Raw genomic sequence first — 6,285 nt, forward strand, 5'->3', positions numbered from 1 at the left:
ATGTCATCTTCTAGGTTCTTCAAAGTAGCCACCTTTTGCTTTGATTACTGCTTTGCACACTCTTGGCATTCTCTTGATGAGCTTCAAGAGGTAGTCCCCTGAAATGGTTTTCACTTCACAGGTGTGCCCTGTCAGGTTAAATAAGTAGGATTTCTTGCCTTATAAATGGGGTTGGGACCATCAGTTGCGTTGAGGAGAAGTCAGGTGGATACACAGCTGATAGTCCTACTGAATAGGCTGTTAGAATTTGTATTATGGCAAGAAAAAAGCAGCTAAGTAAAGAAAAACGAGTGGCCATCATTACTTTAAGAAATGAAGGTCAGTCAGTCAGCCGAAAAATTAGGAAAACTTTGAAAGTAAGGGCTATTTGACCATGAAAGGAGAGTGATGGGGTGCTGCGCCAGATGACCTGGCTTCCACAGTCACCGGATCTGAACCCAATCGAGATGGTTTAGGGTGAGCTGGACCGCAGAGTGAAGGCAAAAGGGCCAACAAGTGCTAAGCATCTCTGGGAACTCCTTCAAGACTGTTGGAAGACCATTTCAGGGGACTACCTCTTGAAGCTCATCAAGAGAATGCCAAGAGTGTGCAAAGACGTTTTCAAAGCAAAAGGTGGCTACTTTGAAGAACCTAGAATATGACATATTTTCAGTTGTTTCACACTTGTTTGTTATGTATATAATTCCACATGTGTTAATTCATAGTTTTGATGCCTTCATAGTCATGAAAATAAAGAAAACTCTTTGAATGAGAAGGTGTGTCCAAACTTTTAGTCTGTACTGTACATATGTATATCTGAATATGCCACTTCCCTCAACAAGGTGCATGCCCTTCTGTAGGTGAGGTGGGGTGCTCTCGGGATGATTTGACTCAAAATGGGATCTTTTTTATGCCAATATTTATTTAAAATAGATTTTACCAGGTTATGATTTTGGTTGTAATAAAATTCAATGATTTTGTTTTAGGTTTTGGCAACAGACACTCCAATTGAGTGAGATCAAATGCTTGTTTTTTTGCTTCAGCAATTAACTGGTCAGGATATATATATATATATATATATATATATATATACAGTCCCGATCAAAAAGTTTCAAGACCACTTGAAAAATGGCAAAAAATCATATTTTACATTGTTGGATCTTAACAAGGTTCCAAGTAGAGCTTCAACATGCAACAAGAAGAAATGAGAGTGAGTCAAAACATTTTTCGAGCATTCAATTAATTGAAAATAACGATTAAACTGAAACAGGCTGTTTTTCAGCTGATCCAAATTTTAGGACCACATGCCTTTAAAAGGCCAAATCTGTGCAAAGATGTGGATTCATTGTCATTTTCTGTCAGGTAGTCACACGTTGTGATGGCAAAGGCAAAAAAACTCTCCCTTTTTTAACGTGGTCGGGTTGTTGAACTGCATAAGCAGGGTCTCTTACAGCGCGCCATCGCTGCTGAGGTGGGACGCAGTAAGACAGTCATTTGGAATTTCTTAAATGATCCTGAGGGTTATGGAACAAAAAAGTCAAGTGAAAGACCCAAAAAAATTTCATCAGCACTGAGCCGGAGGATCCAATTGGCTGTCCGTCAAGACACTGGACGATCCTCGACCCAAATTAAGGCCCTTAATGGTGCTGACTGCAGCCCCATAACCATCAGATGGCATCTGAGACTGAAGGTCTTCAAAAACAAAAAACGTCTTCAAAGACCTCGTCTCCTTGAACGCCACAGAACTGCTCGTTTGGACTTTGGAAGAGAGCACCAAACATGGGAAATTCAAAGGTGGAAGAAAGTTTTATTCTCTGATAAGAAAAAATTTAACCTTGATGGTCCTGATGGTTTCCAACGTTACTGGCATGACAAGCAGATCCCACCTGAGATGTTTTCTACGCGCCACAGTGGAGGGAGCGCCATAATGGTCTGGGGTGCTTTTTCCTTCAGTGGAACAATGGAGCTTCAGGAAGTGCAGGGGCGTCAAACGGCCGCTGGCTATGTCCATATGTTGCAGAGAGCATTCCTCATAACTGAGGGCCCTCGTCTGTGTGGTAACGACTGGGTTTTTCAACAGGACAACGCTACAGTACACAATGCCCGCAGGACAAGGGACTTCTTCCAGGAGAATAACATCACTCTTTTGGCCCATCCTGAGTGTTCCCCTGATCTAACTCCAATTGAGAACCTTTGGGGATGGATGGCAAGGGAAGTTTACAAAAATGGACAACAGTTCCAGACAGTAGATGGCCTTCGTGCGGCCGTCTTCACCACTTGGAGAAATGTTCCCACTCACCTCATGGAAACGCTTGCATCAAGCATGCTGAAACAAATTTTTGAAGTGATAAACAATAACGGCGGAGCTACTCATTACTGAGTTCATGTTTGGAAGTTGGATTTCTCTTTTGGGGGGTTTAGTTTTTTTTTGGAGGTGTGATCCTAAACTTTTGATCAGCTGAAAAACAGCCTTTTTCAGTTTATTCGTTGTTTTCATTAAATTGAATGCTCAAAAAATGTTTTGTCTCACTCCCATTTCTTCTTGTTGCATGTTGAAGCTATACTTGGAACGTTGTTAAGATTCAGCCATGCTAAATAGGATTTTTTGCCATTTTTCAAGTGGTCTTAAACTTTTGATCAGGACTGTATATACAGTCAGGTCCATAAATATTGGGACATCAACACAATTCAAAAATGTTTGGCTCTATACACCACCACAATGGATTTGAAATTAAACAAACAAGATGTGCTTTAACTGCAGACTGTCAGCTTTAATTTGAGGGTATTTACATCCAAATCAGGTGAGCGATGTAGGAATTACAACTGTTTGCATATGTGCCTCCCACTTGTTAAAGGACCAAAAGTAATGGGATAGAATAATAATCATAAATCAAACTTTCACTTTTTAATACTTGGTTGCAAATCCTTTGCAGTCAATTACAGCCTGAAGTCTGGAACACATAGACATCACCAGACGCTGGGTTTCATCCCTGGTGATGCTCTGCCAGGCCTCTAATGCAACTGTATTCAGTTCCTGCTTGTTCTTGGGGCATTTTCCCTTCAGTTTTGTCTTCAGCAAGTGAAATGCATGCTCAATCAGATTCAGGTCAGGTGATTGACTTGGCCATTGCATAACATTCCACTTCTTTCCTTTAAAAAACTCTTTGGTTGCTTTTGCAGTATGTTTTGGGTCACTGTCCATCTGCACTGTGAAGCGCCGTCCAATGAGTTCTGAAGCATTTGGCTGAATATGAGCAAATAATATTGCCCGAAACACTTCAGAATTCATTTTGCTGCTTTTGTCAGCAGTCACATCATCAATAAATACAAGAGAACCAGTTCCATTGGCAGCCATACATGCCCATGCCATGACACTACCACCACCATGCTTCACTGATGAAGTGGTATGCTTAGGATCATGAGCAGTTCCTTTCCTTCTCCATACTCTTCTCTTCCCATCACTCTGGTACAAGTTGATCTTGGTCTCATCTGTCCATAGGATGTTGTTCCAGAACTGTGAAGGCTTTTTTAGATGTCGTTTGGCAAACTCTGATCTGGCCTTCCTGTTTTTGAGGCTCACCAATGGTTTACATCTTGTGGTAAACCCTCTGTATTCACTCTGGTGAAGTATTTTCTTGATTGTTGACGTTGACACACATACACCTACCTCCTGGAGAGTGTTCTTGATCTGGCCAACTGTTGTGAAGGGTGTTTTCTTCACCGGGGAAAGAATTCTTCGGTCATCCACCACAGTTGTTTTTGTGGTCTTCCGGGTCTTTTGGTGTTGCTGAGCTCACCGATGCGTTCCTTCTTTTTAAGAATGTCCCAAACAGTTGTTTTGGCTACGCCTAATGTTTTTGCTATCTCTCTAATGGGTTTGTTTAGTTTTTTCAGCCTAATGATGGCTTGCTTCACTGATAGTGACAGCTCTTTGGATCTTATCTTGAGAGTTGACAGCAACAGATTCCAAATGCAAATAGCAGACTTGAAATGAACTGTGGACCTTTTATCTGCTCATTGTAATTGGGATAATGAGGGAATAACACACACCTGGCCATGGAACAGCTGAGAAGCCAATTGTCCCATTACTTTTGGTCCCTTAACAAGTGGGAGGCACATATGCAATCTGTTGTAATTCCTACACTGTTCACCTGATTTGGATGTAAATACCCTCAAATTAAAGCTGACAGTCTGCAGTTGAAGCACATCTTGTTCATTTCATTTCAAATCCATTATGGTGGTGTATAGAGCCAAAAATGTTAGAATTGTGTGCCAATATTTATGGACCTGACTGTATGTGGTATTTCTGTAAACTGCAGAATCAGAGTAATATATATTAAGGTTGCTGTGTTGCAAGAAAAAATTGATTAAACATAAAAAAATCTACCAAAAAAGTGAAATTATGAAATTTCACCTCCATTTTCCTTTAATTCTTGTGGAACATCTCAAGGGTTAAGGGCTAACTAACACTGCCGTAGTGCTCCCGTCGCCGTATTACGGCCTGCATATGGTGGGTCCGCAATACATGGGGCACCGGCCGTGTGCATTCTTGCGGACCCATTCACTTGAATGGGTCCGCAAATTCGGACATGCGGTGCAGAATGGAAGCACGGAACGGAACCCCACAGAAGCACTACAGAGTGCTACCGTGGGGTCCTGTTCCATCCTTCCGTTACGCAAAAAATAGAACTTGTTCTATCTTTTTGTGGAACGGACGGATCGCGGTGCCCGTGCATTGCGGACCCAGTTTACGTTCTGCAGCACACGGTCGCGTGACCAAGTCCTAACAAAGTTTGTAACATCAGTTTTGAATAATTTGAGGGGTGTAGTTTCTAAAATTGGGTCATTTATGGGTGGTTTATGAATTGGTGCTAAAAAAAAAAATTTGTTGAAAATTTGAAAAATTGCTTCTAAACTTCTAAGCCTTTTAACGTCCTAAAAAAAATAAAATTACATTTACAAAATACTGCCAACATAAAGCAGACATGGGCAATGTTAAGTAATAAATATTTTATGAGTTTTAAAAGCAGAGAAATTGACATTTTGAAAATTGCACATTTTGGATTTTTCATAAATAAAGGTGAAATATATTGACTCAGATTTATGATTGTCATGAAGTACAATGTGTCATGAGAAAACAATCTCAGAATGGCATGGATAAGTAAAAGCATTCCAAAGTTATTACCACATAAAGTGACACGTCAGATTTGCAAAAATCGGCCTGGGATTTAAGGTGAAAAGTGGCTCGGTACTGAAGGGGTTAATTACTGAAACATTTACAATACACTATAGACTGACTGACTGCAGTGTTTACATCTGACTGACCACAAAGTTGGCAAAAAACAAATGCCAGGTGGACGATATAAGAGTGTGGAAGCAGTAGACAGGCATGCAGTCCAGGGTCACCCATCTGTGTTGAAAATTTTAATTATGGGGGGGCCCCCCCAACAAGCTTAATTCACCCTTGTAGACATGCACATATCCAAACACATATAGACACAGATATTTCTTACACAGCAGAAAGTGTCCTCAGGTGTCCCTCTGTGAGCCTAAATGTGTCCTCCGCCATTTTTTACCCATGGCTCTCTGTTTACATTGCTGAGGAAGAGACAGAGTTCTTATGTTCCCCTATAACAGTTTCATTGCAGGTTTTTACATGATTTTTTTTTTAAATCATGCCAAATCTGTTGGAGTTTGCCACAATTTTTGGTTAAATTATGGCAAAATGTAGGTAATTATTTTTAATCTTTCCTCTGCAGGCCTGGATGTCAGAGCAGGAGCCATCTTCTATACCTAGCTCTCTCTGATTCCATTGATGGAGGAAGCAGTGACGTAACGTGGGTTGCCAGCACCCGGGGTAAACCATGTATTGCCCCCCCACTCCGAACATGTGGACACGCCCCTTTTTACAGATAATGTAGCAGTCCTATGTAACACCACAGATAACACAGTGATAACTCTGAGTACAGATAATGTGGTAGATGGGTGTGAGCCCCAGAATTCAGAACACGCACAGTGTGACCCAAAGTCTGGGGCCAGGATGCAGCAGGGTGGGCCATATTCTCAATCCTCCCCCAACCCTACCGTGAAACAAATATGTGTTTGGACATTACATACATCACTACAAAATATACAGTATAAGGCCTCATGCACACGACCGTTGTTCTGGTCCGCATCCGAGCCGCAGTTTTTGCAGCTCGGGTGCGGACCTATTCACTTCAATGGGGCCGCAAAAGATGCAGACAGCACTCCGTGTGCTGTCCGCATCCGTTGCTCCGTTACGTAGGCCCGCAGAAAAAATATAAC

Source organism: Bufo bufo, chromosome 2 (genome assembly GCF_905171765.1).
Source record: "Bufo bufo chromosome 2, aBufBuf1.1, whole genome shotgun sequence".
In the NCBI taxonomy this organism is placed as follows: Eukaryota; Metazoa; Chordata; class Amphibia; order Anura; family Bufonidae; genus Bufo; species Bufo bufo.